Here is a 17501-nt window from a genome sequence, read left to right as displayed (position 1 = left end):
TTTTAAGTATTGATTTAGAACCTCAGCATAAAAATAAATTAAGAAAAGATCTCTCTCTCGCTCACACATAGAAGCACACACATCTATCTAATATTAAAGCTTGCATGTTATTGTATTCAAATTTTTGATATATATAGCATTACTTTAAAGCCATTAAGAAAAATATCTATGCTAGCAAAAATGGGTTCCAACGATGACAAAAGAATAATATTTTGTTACGACTCTGTTTAGAAAATGAGTTTCAGCTAAATCAAGATTTAAAGGGAGTACTGAAGAAGAACATATAATCATTGCAATTGACCTATATAAAAGTCACAATTACATTAATATTGAATTGGCCAATCAATTACAAATCCTTGTGCCAAGTGTGATCAAACAACTAAGCCCAAGTTTAACGTCACATAAAACAAAGGAGCACATATAACCAAGCCATTTGGAAAACCATCAATGATAGCAAAATTGTGGTCTAATAATGACAAAATAATAATATTTTTTTACAGCTATTTTAGAAAAGGTGTTGTAACTAAACTATAAGATTTACAGGGACTATTAGAGGACATATAATCATTGCATTTGGGATAAATATCAAAATCCATAGCTACATTAATATCGGGCCGGCCAATCAATTACAAATCTCTGAGCCAACTATAATAAAACAACCAAGTTAGGGAAAAACTTTGTATGAAATAAAGGATCTACAACTAATGATTGACTATCATGTTTTGAAACCAATTTTAAATTTAGGCCCATCTGAGAAAAAGCCAGTATACTTTTTCTTTAATAAATTGATTCAAAATTCTATTAATATATAGAATGAAAGTACATGCATTTTATACAGAAAAAGGTGGTGAAAACAACCATTATGAGTTAAGGCCATAAGGGCCCTCTAGCCTCTCAAATTTTTTTACAGAGGTCACCAAAATACAGACTTATCATAGTCCATAGTGCCTGAGGCAAAACAAATTAAACAAAAGTAAATAGGTCAACATGCTAGAGAAAATAAGTAGATCAATAAGATGTTGAAACCAAACCTGTTGTGGGAGGGGGTCTTTGTCTTCAAGAAGAGGCCCCCATCCATTAGATGTGGGGTTAGGATCAGCCTCAATGGGTTCCCATCCATTATTTCCCTCCATAGACCCCTCAAGGCACTCTGGCTCAAAGATGGCTAGAGGGATACTCAAAAACTTGTCAAACTGAGAGACCTTCAGGGCATTGATAAGGGGCCAACACCCTCACTTTTCTTGATGCTCTCTTACTTCTAGACTTGCCCTATGCTAAGGTCGATGACTGCTTGAAATTGTAGACAGTAGGTGATTGCCCTTCAAAACACACTTTATTCATGGTACATGATGTATTCATCCAATAATCCATTAGTGCATGTAGATCCAACACCTCCATTTCCATGTTGCATGCTTGCATCTAAATCTGTAGTTACAGATGGGCACAAATTAGGGAACCAACTTGCTAGGTAATCTTCGTGTTGTGCATTTGTGAAAGCTTGTTTTCCTTTAGTTATATCAGATATCATTTATTATCCATTGCCATGTTGTGTGGAATTCCATTGTGTGAAATTTTAATCCTGTTGTAGTTACTGGTTATTACTCTCCTATCCAATTAGATTACTTGTCTTCTACAAAATACTTGTAGCAAATACTGAATAAAATACTACTGCAACTTCGCAAAAAATAATTAACCACAGGAACTGAGAAAATTATGCACACACACAAAATATGGACACCAATATTTTTGGACAAATGTCCCTGGAAATACTCCGAAGGGAAAACCAATTCTGTAGAGATGAGGGTTTTAATTATTAAATTCTTCAGCAAAAATTTTACAAGTGGTTGTCGTAAAATGGAAAACCTATGAAAAATTATTTGGATCACTTCTGCAAGTCTCTCTGACCTCTTGGAAGCTATTTGTCTCACTAGAACAAAGTCGACCTCCCTCTGAAGCTTGCGCTCGGTCATGCGTGCAGCCTGGCAGATAAACTTGACGCTCTTGGCAACTCGTACTAGCTAGGAAAATTAACTTGGCTTCCACTAGAAAATCTTGACTTCTACAGGCATGTTGTCGCACAGATTGTCCAGGTAGCGTGACAATGCTCAGACCGAGGGCTGTCACCCTGATCCCCAATCCCTCCATTTAAGCCGTCTCCCTGAAGCGGGCTAAGGGGGGTAGACCCTATGGGATAAATGAAGACCAACTGAGAATCAGTTGGCTTGGGAGACATAGCAGGGGAAAACCAACACTTGATCGATTTTAGAATTTGATTAGATCTTTAAATGCTTAAGACCAGTGCCTTATGGAGTTAATGAAAACCAAGTAATTAATTAGTTGTTGTTGCTTATGAAGTAATTTAATGATTGCTTGAAAATATTTACAAAATATCAAACATGTCACGAGCATTATATAATCCAAGCAATGATTAATTTCACCAGATACAAAATATTCAATAGATGCACAATGTTCTAGCAAATAAATTTCAAAAGATCAAATAACTTCAAGAAACCATGAAATTTTAAATGCTAACCAGCTCACAAAATAGTTCAACACTTTTCAATAGCTAATCTTTAAATAAATATTTAAGCGCATTTAACTATAGAGAAGTGGAACATAAATACCTTCAAGAAACCATGAAATTTTAAATGCTAACCAGCTCACAAAATAGTTCAACACTTTTCAATAGCTAATCTTTAAATAAATATTTAAGCGCATTTAACTATAGAGAAGTGGAACATAAATACCACAAAAGACACCAAAATGAATTTTCAATTTTTAGTTAATCTTTTCAAAAAAAATTAATTTTAATATTTTTATAAAATTCTAAGATTAAAATAAAACAAAATTAAAGTCTAAAATAAAATTTAAATTTAAATGAATGTAAAAATCTAAACTATAAAACAAAATTCTAAATAAAAGCCTAAGGATTAATTTTTTATGCTTTTGGGATTTTTTATATTTTTTTATTGTTATTACTTTTTTCTTTTATTTGTTTTTTTTGAATTAATATAAAATCAAAACTAAACTAAAACTAAAAGTTAAAAAGAAATCAAAACTGATTTTATATTATTTTTTTGATTTTTGATTTTTAGATTTTTTTATTTAATTTTATTAAAATCAAAATAATCTAAATCTAAAAGAAAACAAAAATTTGAATTTTTTTTTTTTTTTTTATGAAACCTAACTAGATAAAATAGAAAATAAACTAAAATAAAATCAAAATCTAATTCCTAAACTAAGACCTGGTAGTATCAAATGTACAATAATAAAAATTGATTTTGATTTTTGATTTTTTTAGTTTTTATATATTAAAACACACTGCATTAAAAAAAAAAAAAAAAACCTTAGCTATAAACATAATAACCAAATGAAAATCTAAACAAAATAAAACAAATTGAAATTGAACATGCCAAAAACCCTAGCTGCATAGCATAGAAAGTAAAAATAAAAAAAAAAATTCGAATGCTTTGGTTGTGTGAATGCAGGTATACACTGACGGCGGAAGAGAAAATGGAGGTCTGTGGAGGGCAACTTGTGTGGAGCTGGCATATAGGTGAGATGGACAGCAGATGGGTACAAATCTATGGCAGCAAAAAGAGGAACTATGGATCTGCTGAATGGAGCTGCAGACAGTGTTGAAGAGAAATCGCGAGGAGAAGAGGGATGCGAATAGACAACGAGGGCAGCTGGACAGCGAAATGGAATGAAAGCCGACAGAAACATGGGAATGAAGCAGCTCAATGGATAGCGTGGATACAGCGGCGTGGAAGGGAGTAGCAACGATGGTGGTGAGGATGAGAGCTGTGAAGAAAAAATGCGTGGGGCAAAATGCCGCTTTGATCTGGTGTTTGCAGGTGTGAAGTGTGGCTAGCAGGGAGCTAGATGAAAGCAAGGATGAGGGGACGCAGGATAGGTGATGGATATCTTTGCTAGCATGGGTAGAAATGATGGCCAGCGTAGAGCTGCATAAGGAAGGGTGTAGGAAGGCAGCAATGGGCAACAGACAGAGGTATTTGTAGCAGCGTGTAGTAGAGAGATAGACAATTTCGAGCAGCAAGGGTGAGAAATGAAACACACAGCAGCAAAACCCTTAATGAATTTTGAAAATAATTCTGCTGGACAGTAAACAAAATGGAAAATCGCTGCCAAATAAAACCCTGAAATTTCCAGATTAAAATGTTATATTCTGCTTCAGGATTTATTAGTAAACCCCAAAAAATTTCTCCAGATTTGGACAAGATCTGAAACCCTGGACTGCAAAACGATGCACCTGCAAAAGCTAGTTTTGAGGCCAGATCTTACCCTCCAGGGCCTAGATCTGGCTTCGAGATTGAACCTCACCTTCAGATCTGCAACCTGCAATGACAAAAAACAAGCACCGAGGAATAAAATGCGCAAGAAACAAAACTAAAAAAAACCCTAAAACCAGCTAAATAATTACAATATTCACAGTTTAAAGGCTCTAGATAGCCAGATTTGTCAGTATGCCACAGAAATATTTTTTAAGATTTTGAATTTAAGATGAGGTGCTTTAGAAAACTCTTCATGCATCCGTAACAGAAATTCTAATGATAAGCCCAGAATTAAAACCAGCTGGGCTCTTCAGAAAATGCAATTCGGGAGTTGGCTAGTTCAGCTAAGAACTTCCCCAAACGCCAGGTAATCTAAAAAAAAAGATTTCCTGCACAGCTTAATTCAACCATTAACAAAGAGGGAGAAAATGATACTAAAATCCAGATCTAATGGAGATACCTGCCATCATATTCAGAAATTTAACTACCATTCAAACCCTAGCGACTAAACAAGATACCTGTGTTTAAATCACTCTTCATAAAGCTATCATCAATGGCTGAAATTAAAAATCATGCACAGAAATAAAACATCTTACAGCATTTCTGGAAGAGTAACACCAGCAAGATTTCAACCCCAAAGTCTTGTTTTATTGCACATAAAAAATGACTACAAGAGAGCTTTCTTTAGCACACGACTCTAAGATCGAATGATTTCAAATGACCCCTGACACCCTATTTAAAGGAAAACTTCCCAACGGCTAGTTTGAGTGATCCATGTCAAAGTGATCTCGACTGTCGATGAGGATCATTTTTTTTTTAATCTCATCCGTTGAAATTTTAAATGCATTTTAATATATTAAAAAATTAAAATCTTGCATTTATTTCCTCAAAACATTGACTTATTATTATTTTATCTTATTTCTAATTTATTTATTTATTTTTTAATTTATTTTTAAATTTTATTTTATTTTATTCTTTTATTATTTTTTAATTTTATATTTTTATATTTTTTATTATTATTTATTATTTATTATTATATTATTTTTTAGTTTTTATTTTTATTTCATTTTTACTGGACCCTCGAACTTAGCCTTTGGAAAAAACACCTAGGACCTAGGACTTATGAGGGGATAAAACATTTTCTAACCCTCAAGACACTTTACATCATGACTTTTACAATTTTATATCTCAAGGGGGAAAACCCATTTGACATAGACCCTCATAGACCACCCAGTTCTGCAACACAAATATAATCTAGCAGATCAAGCAATTTGTAATAACCTAACCAAATAGTTAGGATTATTTCCAAATTACTTTTACATAGACTCGAAGCACACTAGGATTCCTCTAAGATTCTAATGACAAAATCCATTCCGACTTTGGGGTTAGGCTGAAGGAAAACTCTGCCGACCATGGGTCGGTGAGACAAAAAACCTTCCGGAACGTAGATCATCACTAGAATATTAGGTTTACTTAGGCAAATACATACATGGCACAGATCTGCTAAGATTATTTACAATGTACACATGCAGACTGGGTTTACAACATAACACGATTGGGCTGATGATGATAGTCGAATGGCATGGACATATCGATCAAGCTTTTGTGAAAAAGGGGATGTACTGCTATGGGTAGTTGACACGTAGTGGTCAACATCTGGCTCTACTTGGGGACACGTTGCTGCACTATAGGAATGTGAGAATCTAGAATCTGCATCCACGCAACACACAATAAAACATAGGTAGCGTCCATCCAAAAATCATCATATAACATTAAGCACAGGAAAGATATAAGCTCTTAATTTATTAACTATCTAGTAACATGAAAAGTAAATCTAATCCTAAAATAGAAATGAAAATGCTGAAAAAACAAGGAGTAGGGTTAGAAATACAGAGGATGCCCCATGGCATCAGATGTGTTCAATATAGTGTATACTGAGCATTGCCTGCTTTCAGGCAAATCTGTCGGCTACTTCTCGGATGTGCCATGTCCAATTCTACATACGGCAGGACTTTTTCCTATTCGAAAATCAAGTTGCTCGCGGCCATCTGATACATCAAATCTTCTTCTCGTTCTCTTTCTCTTGCGTTTTTTTTGTGGCAGGTTGTATAACTGATGACGTGGAACTTTCCGCTTCAAATCTCTGAGATGAAGTATGTAAGATATGCATGACATGTCTTTCTTCATTCTGCATCTGCTCTGTCAAGGATGATGGATCAATCTCACAGGTGTCATGAGTTATAACTTGATCTTCTAAGACTCGTGGATTAGCTATGTGAGCATCAACCTGATTATTAATTTCCCTTTTATCCAGGTCACCTTCATTTATCCACTTTTCAATGGAACAAAGGACCTCATAATAAGATGGAGCTTGCTGCAACAGATAAGGAGGCTTTTGATCTATTGACGTTCCTTGGTTTCTTTCATCCTCTGACCGCTGTTGAAATTTCTGAACCTATATTTTAATGGCATTCATCTGACTAGAGTGTTCAACCTTCATAGCAGTGATTTTCTTGGCATGGTCTTCTTCCATGGTCAGTAACTTACAATGTTCCACCAAGGTTCCGGGACGAGGGGGCGAGGGAGCGAGGGGGCGCGGAAGCGGCCTATGCAAAAGCTCCCTACCATTTTTTAGGAAACGTGGGGGAGTGTCAGGGTCTTAAAAATTTATAAATATAAAATATAATTTATTAATTGAGTCCACTATGACAATTTGGTTTGAATTGAAAAGTTGCAAAGCATGATCATTGATATGAATATCATTTGACATTATCCAAATTTATAATATCATATAAAATAATAAATTTAAAATTCTAATTCAGCTTGGTCAAATTCTAATTTAGATTTTGGTCAGACAGAGGGAGAGCTTCAGCTTGATAAGGTAGCCACTGAATTCTGTGAAAAGGTAAATGAACAGATCAGGAACACTACATTGGCAGTAGAAGGGGCAACTACAATGGGTTGTCCAGCTGTATTGGATCCAACAGCTAGAAAGTTTGTTATATTATATATAATATAGATAGTACACCATATGCTGAAAGAAGAGTTTTAGTTCCAGGAGAGATGAGAAGATCACATGAAAGAGTTTCTGACAGTTTACTATCAAATGACATTGACTGCAGGATGACCATCTGCGAACCAACTTGGGTGACCAACGATGGCATGGATAATTTGTCTACCTTATTAGAGCAATGCCATGCAGTTCAAACTTCAAACTAGCAGTGCATTTTAGGGGTGAAAATAATTTTCAGACCTGAGAATTCAAGCTGAGCCACTGTGCTCTGTGTAAATTTTGTAACTGTATAAATTCATATATAACGACAGTTCCTGAGATTTCTTGTTGCCCATAGTATTTTGTCATGCTTGCAGTAAACGCATGTTAGTCTATAGTCCACCCAATTATTTCCCACATGACATAGGTGCTGCTTCCATAGTTTGTATGTCAAATGTCATGCAAATTAAAAACACCAACTGAATGTCTCATATTCTTTGTCTGTCACTCCAGTTATCTCCCCACTGTAATCCAGCCATCACTTGAGAAAAAAAGGAGAAGTTTTAAAATGGAAAATTCATGTACGTGCTATATGGTCCAGCAAATTTCCATGATACTGACCCTCTAAAATAACGCTTGTTGAAACCAAAAGACAACACAAGACGTAATCCCCATACAGAACATGAGTAGCTTTGTACCACTTTAGGTCTATTAAATCATAAACTATAAGCAAGGCCATTTTTTTGGGAGCGTGGGGAAACGTCCCCTCAGAGAAGGGAAACGTTTCCCTGGCACGTCCCCTCGAGTTTTCTCCATTTTGGGAGCATGGGGAAACGTCCCCTACTCGTCCCCAAGTCCCCGGAGCGCAGGGGAGCGAGGAAACTAGACCCGTAGGGGGGGGGCGAGTCCCCGTGGAACACTGGTAACTTATTCTGAAGACGTATTTGACTGGCTTCCATATCTTTTATTACTTTGTCGTCCTTTGCCTTTATGGTCATCCAGCTATGTTGCATAAAGTTTATCTCTTTCTTATGATTTTCTTGCATGGTAGCCAACTGATTATTATGATCGAATGTCATAATAGTCATTTCTTCATCCATAGTTAATAACTTGTTTTGTATATAATTAATTTCCCTATCATGATTAGCTTTCATGGTCTCAATTTCCTTAGCATGCTGACCTTGCATGTCGGTTACGTGATCAGAGTGTTTAATTTTCATGTTTTCCATCTCCTTATCACGTTTTTCCAGGTGGGTGCATAGATTTCTCATATCATTAGCATAATTAGTTTGATTGATCTCCATATTTTTTACCAGCCACATTAGTTCTTCTATAATTTGGTTATGATTTTCCTTTTCATTGTCGACACTGATTTTACAATTTGTCTCTGCTTTTCCACTATCATGGATTTGATCTGCAATGGTAGAGTTGGATGGCACATTCTGATATGAAGAATTGTCTTGAAATCTTTCATCGACAGCTGGACCTTTCATAAGATTACTTTCATTCTGCTGCACAATTTTAGGGGCACAAGGCGAGCTATCTGGATAACCATATCTATCTTTAAAAGCATTGATAATGTCTTGTAAAGAAGTGAAAGAATCTTCAGGACAATTATTAAACGAATTCAAAGCATCATCCTCTACAGAAAGGAAAAATAAACACATTTTGACATCTTCATGATTATACTGAGGAGATCTACAATATATGATCATTATACGACTCTAAGATCGAATGATCTCAAATGACCCTTGACACCCTATTTAAAGGAAAACTTCCCAACGGTTAGTTCGAGTGATCCATGTCAAAGTGATCTCGATCGTTGATGAAGATCAAAATCTCTTTTAATCTCATCTGTCGAAATTTTAAATGCATTTTAATATATTAAAAAATTAAAATTTTGCATTTATTTCCTCAAACCTTTGACTTATTATTATTTTATTTTATTTCTCAGTTTTTAATTTATTTTTAAATTTTATTTTATTTTATTTTTTAATTTCATATTTTTTAATTTTTTATTGTTATTTTTTATTTATTATTATATTATTTTTATTTTATTTTTACTGAACTCTCGAACTTAGCCTTTGGAAAAAAACCACTTAGGACCTAGGACTTATGAGGGGATAAACATTTTCTAACCCTCAAGACACTTTACATCATGACTTTTACAATTTTACATCTCAAGGGGGAAAACCCATTTGACATAGACCCTCATAGACCACCCAGTTCTGCAACACAAATATAATCTAGCAGATCAAGCAATTTGTAATAACCTAACCAAATAGTTAGGATTATTTCCAAATTACTTTTACATAAACTCGAAGCACACTAGGATTCCCCTAAGATTCTAATGACAAAATCCGTTTCGGCTTTGGGGCTAGGTTGAAGGAAAACTCTGCCGACCATGGGTCGGTGAGACAAAAAACCTTCTGGAACATAGATCATCACTAGAAGATTTGGTTTACCTAGGCAAATACATACATGACATAGATTTACTAAGTTTATTTACAATTTACACATGCAGACTCGGTTTACAACATAATATGATCGGGTTGATGATGATAGTCGAATGGCACGGACATATCGATCAAACGCTATCCCTTTTGCGAAAAAGGGGGTGTACTCCATGGGTAGTTGACACGTAGTGGTCAACAAGGCAAATTGATCTCTCTTGTGAATTTCCTTGCTCTGGAATTTCTCCCTCTGAGCAATTCACACTTCCTACTAGGGTTATTTGCACCCCCTATTGGAGAAAATCGCACCATTGGAAAATTGGCCTCTCTTTTCAGACAATTGATCTCCAAATCTCCCTGGAAATCGTTGTGAAGAAGCTCTCCGATAATCTTTGTTGAAACCCTTGATGTTGATGCCCCCGCGCCACGTCTGTGCCCTTGCTATCACTGCAATTATGTGTCTCAATATGTTCTCCAAATGACTCATCGATTTCCTCTTATAATCTCTCGTTGACGAATCAACGACCATGATCTAATCACAATAGATGGCTAAGATCATCTTGGACACATCAAGTGACTTTTCTGGATGTCTCTAGAGGAAAATCGATTTACCCCAATTAATACTGATTAATTAAGTTTATTTCCCTAAGTTAGACTTAGGAAAATTAATTAATTTCTTAATTAAATATAATCAAGGCCTTTTCTTGCGAAACCTTTTCTGGGTATTAGAGAAAATGTGTTCCCTATCCTCATTGACACAATCTGAGACTAGAACACCTGTCCGGGCTGCACAAACTAACACTCTCTCTTAGCAAGGCAGGTGTTCTGCATAACACCCAACTTGTCTCTGAAGAAGATGAATCTAGTCTTCACCAAAGCCTTCGTCATTATATCTGCTACTTGCTCATCTATAGGTATATATTGTAGCTGGACAATCTTGCACTGCACACAATCCCTGATGAAGTGGTATTTGATATCTATATGGTTGGACCTGTTGTGAAACAATAGATTCTCTGACAGCCTGATGCAACTCTGATTGTCGCAGTGTATCACCGTCGTCTCTATCCTCTAACCAAACAAGGATAGTAGTAGCTTACGAAGCCATATGACTTCGCACGTAGCCATGCTTGCTACTACGTACTTTGCCTCTGCAAAATCCAGTGCCATGGACTTCTGCTTCCTATTGTTCCAAGAAACAACTCATGATCCCTTGTTGAAGCAACACCCTAAAGTGCTTTTCGATCCACTATGTTCCTTGCCTAGTCTACATTAGTATAGCCCAATGTTGCAGGAAGCGTCCCCCTGCAGTTCCAAGGCCCGAAGCGCGTCCCGTGCAGATGCGTCCAGGAAGCGTCCCCGGAAGCGCGCTTCCGCCTGTTTTGGACGCTTCCTGGAAATTTCAGAAGCTTTCCTCCGAAGTTCATACGGCGCTTCAGAGTACGAAGCGTGGCGCTTCAAAGGGCGAAGCGTACGCTTCCGGAAAAGCGCTGCGCTGTTTAGAAAATCGTTTTTTTTTTCAATTTTTTTTTTTAATTTTAGGTGAGTTTGCTTGTTGGGGGTGGGTCCACCTTGGGTTAGGGTGAGGAATGAAGGCAAAAAAAATATTAAAAAAATATAAATATAGTAGATGCTCCCTCATGGTAATGTTAAATTCTTAAAGTAAAAGTGACATTCTCCTTTATTTTTCATTTTCATCCTTTTACTTAAATTTTTAACATTACCATGAAATGACTCAGGATGTTTGAGAGTGGTTCCAGCCTCATTGGACTTCCTATGGAGAAAATAGAATTTCATATCCTATTCAAAATTCAGCAGACTTAATAGTTTTCAGGAATTCAGGATCAATGGGATTGTGGCATTTCATTAGATTATATCAAGTATGAAGGTATGCGATTAGCATTTAATTAAGAGCATGAAGCCCTATATGTACCCTAGTGTTGGTGGTGTTAATTGTTGAACTCCTTTGTCATGCAGCACGCCCTTAGCAAAAAATTACCTTTCAATCAAGTCAAAGTCATCAATCAAGCATGTTAAGCTTTTTCTACCATATTTTAAGTCTTGAATTAGGTAGTTTGATCAAAATTGGGCAATGTTGACTAATATCCCTAGACAATCGAGGTAGAGGCAAAGGCTAGACAAGAGAGAAGAATCTAGATTCTAGATGGTTGATGCATCTAAATGGTTGATGCTCGAATAATTAATCATTAATGTACAATGGATGTTATATCTATCTTGATTTATGCAAAAATATGCATGTTTTCATGTCTTCTACAACTAATTTGGTATTTGGGATGTTTGTTTTGAGTATAAATGCAAATATATATATATATATATAGCAAACGCTTCGGTTCCTAGATTTTTGGAAAATAACGCTTCCGCATCCCCGCTTTGTCCCTGCTTCGTGCAACATTGGTATAGCCCACCAACTTGACACCATCACTTCGAGCATATTTGATCCCATACTCGACTGTGCCACGCAAATACCTACACACATGTTTTGTTGTTGTCCAATGCATTCTCTTTGGATCCACCATGAACTGATTGAAAGATTTTACTGCATAGGATATGTCTAGCCTGGTGTTGGCCAGATATATGAGAGAGCCTATCAACTACCTGTACAAGGTGGGGTCCACATCCTTCTCTTTGGATGCATCTGTCTTCCCCCAATTGGTGAACATGGGAGTAGACATGGCTTTGCAATCCTCCATCCTGAATCTCCTTAGGATCTTGATGCAACATTTCCCTTGACCAAGGACAATCTTGCCATCGGTTTGCCATACCTCCTTTCCTAGAAAATAGTGCATGACCCCCAGTGCTTCATCTTGGACTTTGCTACAAGGTCTCTCTTGCACTCCTTGATGAGCCCCAGTGAACCTATCAAGAACAAGTCATCCACATATAGGACAAGAATGAGAACATCTCCCCCAACCACCAAGTAGTAGAGGTTTGAATCTGCCTCACTCCTGACAAAGCCTATGCCCTGCAAGTATCTATCGATGTGCTCATGCCATGCCCTAGGAGATTGCTTGAGCTCGTACAAGGCTCTCTTTAACCTGCACACGTGAGTCTCTCTGTTGTGTGCTACAAAGCCCTTTAGTTGTTCAATATACACCTCCTCCTCTGGTTCACCATTCAAGAACATCGTCTTGACATCCATCTGATGGATATTCCATCCCATTTGTGTTGCTAATGAGATCACGGCTCGTATAGAAGTGTACATGGCCACAAGGGTGAATGCCTCCTCATAATATATTCCCTCCTCCCGAGAGAACCCCTTGGCCACGAACATAGCTTTGTATTTCTCGATGTTGCCATTAGCACCGTGCTTGATCTTATAAATCCAACATGATCCAACCACTGCCCTATCTGTTAGTCTCAGCATAACCTCCCATACATCATTTTGCATGGTTATGGAATATTCCTATACCATTGCATCCCACCACACCTATTGTTGTGCGACTTCTTGATAGCTGGAAGGATCGCTATCTACCAACTGAATGATCAACGCCATGTAACTAGTGTAGCTCTCTGGTTGTCTCTGTTCTCTCCTACCTATCCTAGGAGTCCCCACAAACTCTTGAGCATCTCTGAGTGTTTGCCGAACCTCTTGGTTCCTCCTGCCAATAGTGGAGCTTGGAATATCCACTTCCATATCCTCTTGATGCCTCTCCCTAATCTGCTGCATCTGCTGCTCCATGTTGTGCAAAGCCTCAACAACACTCGCCCTTGAACTCATGCTCATACTAGTCACTATACTCGTGCTCTGTTGCTGCCCCTAATTTTGTTGCTCAAATTTAGGAGCTTCTATGGGTTGCTCACTTTGATCTTTAGTTGCTAGAAACTATCTAGACCTTTTGTACACCTGATCCTCCATGAATTTGACATCCCGCATGACTATAATCCTCCTGGCTCCTGGGATGAAGATCACGTATGCCTTCGAGGTTTTGTTGTAACCAACGAAGTTACCTCGCTTTGCATTATGATCTAGCATCAAACATGTCTCTGTTGGAATGTGATAGTATGTTAGGCAGTCAAATGTTCTGAAGTGATTGACTTCTGGCTTCTTTCTTGTGAATGCCTCCTCGGGTGTCATATTTCCAAGTGCTCTATGTGGGACTCGGTTTTGAATATAAACTGTCATATTGCATGCCTCTTCTTATAGATACCGTGGGAGATCTTTGTCATACAACATCACTCTAGCTTTCTTTGAAATAGAGTGTTTCTTCCTCTCAACAACCCCATTTGGTTGTGTTGATTTGGGGTAGCATCGGATGTGCTCTAGCCACGAAATTTGGTGGAGAGGCTAAGGCACATGAGATCTCCAATACCCAGAAAGGATTTGGGCAGATTCTAAACAATTAGGGAGATATTAAAATAATTAATATTTTTAATGGAGTCCCTAAGTCTAAACTTAGGGAAATTAAAATATTAATGTGGATTAATATAAAAATGTGTTAGAATGGTCCAAAAGACATGGATCATGCCAGATCTAATCTTAGCAGTTGATTAGGGACTTAATCTCGGCCATTGATATGTCAACGAGAAAAGTATAAGAGGAGGCTTGAGGGTCACTTGGAGAACACACCAGATGATCGGTCATTCTATTATCTAGAGTGGGGTTTGCTAAGAGAGATACAATCAGTGGTCGGAGTTGTAGCTGAAGGGCATTGAGTACAGAGAGACAGAGAGGCAGAGATAGTGCCGGGAGAGCAGCATAGGAGCCAAAGAGAGTGACACAGTAGCAGCCAGGGCTCACGCAGGGCCACACAGAGGCAGCCAGGAGTTGCACAGTGCTTTAGAGAGGCCAGCGTTGCTAATGCAGAGGGCTAGAAAGCTGATGCAGGGCCTCCTGAGGTTGATGCAGACCCATTCAGGGTGACGCAGGGTAGACGCTGGGGTTTTTGGGGCAGATTGTAGCTGAGGAGCTGCTGGAGGGTTTATCTGGGGTTTCAACTGGGACATTTGTCTCAGACTGAGAGGTACTATTGCCAAGGAAATTCTCTATTGGGTAAGCCAGATTTGGCACCCAAATTGTACTCTGAAATTTCTTAATAAGAAAACCCTCAGATAGCTGCACCGATTTTCCTACATTGGGTTTTTCTTGGGACATTGGGCCAAAAATAACGGTGTCATTTGGTGTGATTGCTTCTGTTTCCTTCAGTTGTTGATCTGTAATATGTTGAGCATGCACTAGTGTTTATTTTTAGTATTTACATTGTAAATAACTTGTTAAGTAATGGAACAAGTAGGTAGGAATAAATCAGTAAAGTGCATGGAGGGTTTCTAACCGGTAGACTTAGAAACTTCAACATGGTATTGGAGTGTGGTTGCAGAGCATAGAAGAACTGAGAACATCGACTGAGCGGAGCAATAGCAACAGAAAACAGTTGTCCCGAGTGATGGAAGCTGTTTCTAGCAGAGCGGCAACAAGGGAAGGGTGCTGTAGTGCCTGCGTCATCAAGGGTGAGCCAGGAAGAGGCAGTGCTGAGGCTAAGGGAGGAAAACGAAGACTCACGCAAAGCCACGCAGAAGCTAGGAGGGTTGGCTCAGTTGGCTGAGGAGGCTGGGTTGCTGGTGCTGGGATTGCGCAGAGCGTAGGAGCTCTCACCTTCAGGTTGTTGGGGTTAGGAGGCTGCGGGAAAGTTGCATAGTGGAGCTGGTGAGGTACTGTAGTTAGAATAGTACCTGACAGGGCAAGGCCAAGAGGAGGGAGTTGTTACCGAGGGTTTCTAGGCGAGAAATTCGGATCAGTGGTGTGGTTGCACAGATGATTAGAGTAGGGGGCATCTCGACATCGGCAAGAGGATTTCCAGGAGGGAAATCGAGACTCAGAGGGAGTCTCATCGAGAACTTCCAGGAGGGAAGTAGAAGAGCATCATGGCACTACATAGAGTAAGAGACTAGGACAGGTTGGACGGAGCGTCAAATTTCGCAGTCTGGAAGGCCATAATCTTATCCGTACTTGACAAAAATCGTGTCAAGCACTTCACCTTGAAGACGATAGCTATCCCAGTCGACCCAGCTGAGAACGACAAGTATGAGGAGGCGATGGCGAGGGCCAAGATCAGCGTCTTTGACAGGGTGAAGGACCATGTAGTACCACACATTGTCGAGAAGGAAACGACAAGTGAGATGTGGGAGGCCCTAAGGAAATTGTACCAGCATACTTCTGTGCAGAGAATGATGTTACTAGAGAATCAACTGGGTTCATACCAGATGAAGAAGGGAGAATCGATTGACACCTTCCTCAAACCACTGAATGAGATCCGAGATCAGTTGACTGCTATAGAAGCCATGCCGGATCAGGAATTGATGGCGAGGACAACTCTGAATGCTGTCTCAGAAGACTGGCAGGTATTTGTCCAGAGTATACTGGGTAGAGGGACACTTCCACCTTGGGATGAGATGTGGGTGACTTTTCGCCAAGAAGAGATCGGACAACAGTCAAAGATGGGAAGCAGCGGCAAGGGGATTAGAGTCAAGCAGGAGGAGGAAGATATTGCCCTAGCATCTGAGGGAAAGCAAGAAAAGCGGAAGAAGAAGGATCTCTCCAAGATCAAGTGCTTCCACTATGGGGAGCTGGGTCATTATGCAACCTGGTGTCCAAGGAAGAAGAGTAAGGGAGAGTCTTATGAGACTAAGGCAGTGCTAGCAAGGATAGAGAAGGAAGTGGAGACAAACGATGACTGTCCCATGAGTGTTCACACGCCACTTGAGTGAAAGTGGGGAGACATCGAGCTGTAGTCACAAGGACTACAGGCGATGAGGGGTAGGATCCTCAAGGTACCCAGCCTCTTGGATTACACCTTGCTACGGGAGCCCCGATGAGGAGTAGTAGTACTGGCAGATGTCAGTAGAGACAGATGAGGCTGGAGCAACAAAGGGAGCTATAGTGCAGGATTCCCACGACAGGGCAGGTTGCAACGGTGCGAGAGGCACGAGAGTGTTGCACCAGTGCAGGATGACACAGAGAGGTGTGCAATGGTGCGAGATGCAGTGAGTTGCTGTAGCAGTGCAGAGGTCAGAGAGGGAGCACTTGTCAGTGATAGAGGGAGCTTCAGCATCGGGAGTGTCTCTAGTCTGACAGAGATGTCAGAGTTGGGAGATCAGTTACTTACTTCTCAGTAACTGAGTTGCAGTGCAGCGGTTAGCAGTGGTGGTGCTATGGGAAGCACGATGCAGCATGATGAGAGGGAATGCAATGCAGATGCAATAGTGGTAGTGGCAGGGCCATGGGCAGCAACACGGATGCAGAGGGAGCTGTCGTACAGATGTAGCAGTGGCAGTGGCAGAGCTATGGGTGGTAGTACGGGATGTAGCAGTACCGATGATGGGTAGCAGGCCTAGCATTAGGGACAGATGCCAGATGATCAGAGTAATACTCAGTGAGGAGTATTGCTAGAGCATAATCCTCGCTAAGAGGGAGTGTTGATTTGGGGTGGCATCGGATGTGCTCCAGCCACGAAATTTTGTGGAGAAGCTAAGGCACATGAGATCTTCAATACCCAGAAAGGGTTTGGGCAGATTCTAAACAGTTAGGGAGATATTAAAATAATTAATATTTTTCATGGAGGCCCTATGTCTAAACTTAGGGAAATTAAAATATTAATGTGGATTAATATAAAATTGTGTTAGAATGGTCCAAAAGACATGGATCAAACCAAACCTAATGTTAGCCATTGATTAGGGACTTAATCTCGGCCGTTGATATGTCAACGAGAAAAGTATAAGAGGAGGCTTGAGGGTCACTTGGAGAACACA

At 39.1% G+C, this 17501-nt stretch overlaps 1 protein-coding gene across 3 annotated transcripts in view; it reads left to right on the top strand.

Moving 5' to 3' along the window:
* LOC149144721 (isoleucine--tRNA ligase, cytoplasmic-like) overlaps positions 1 to 17501 on the top strand; it is a 739557-nt gene that overhangs the window by 249332 nt on the left and 472724 nt on the right. The gene's annotated exons all lie outside the window — the stretch shown is intronic.

The sequence above is a fragment of the Pinus tabuliformis genome, chromosome X (assembly GCF_031772625.1).
Source record: "Pinus tabuliformis cultivar Carrire ecotype Pingquan chromosome X, CPIR1, whole genome shotgun sequence".
Lineage (NCBI taxonomy): Eukaryota > Viridiplantae > Streptophyta > Pinopsida > Pinales > Pinaceae > Pinus > Pinus tabuliformis.
The sequence above is the reverse complement of the archived record's forward strand: the minus strand, read 5'-3'. Positions and strand labels throughout refer to the sequence as shown.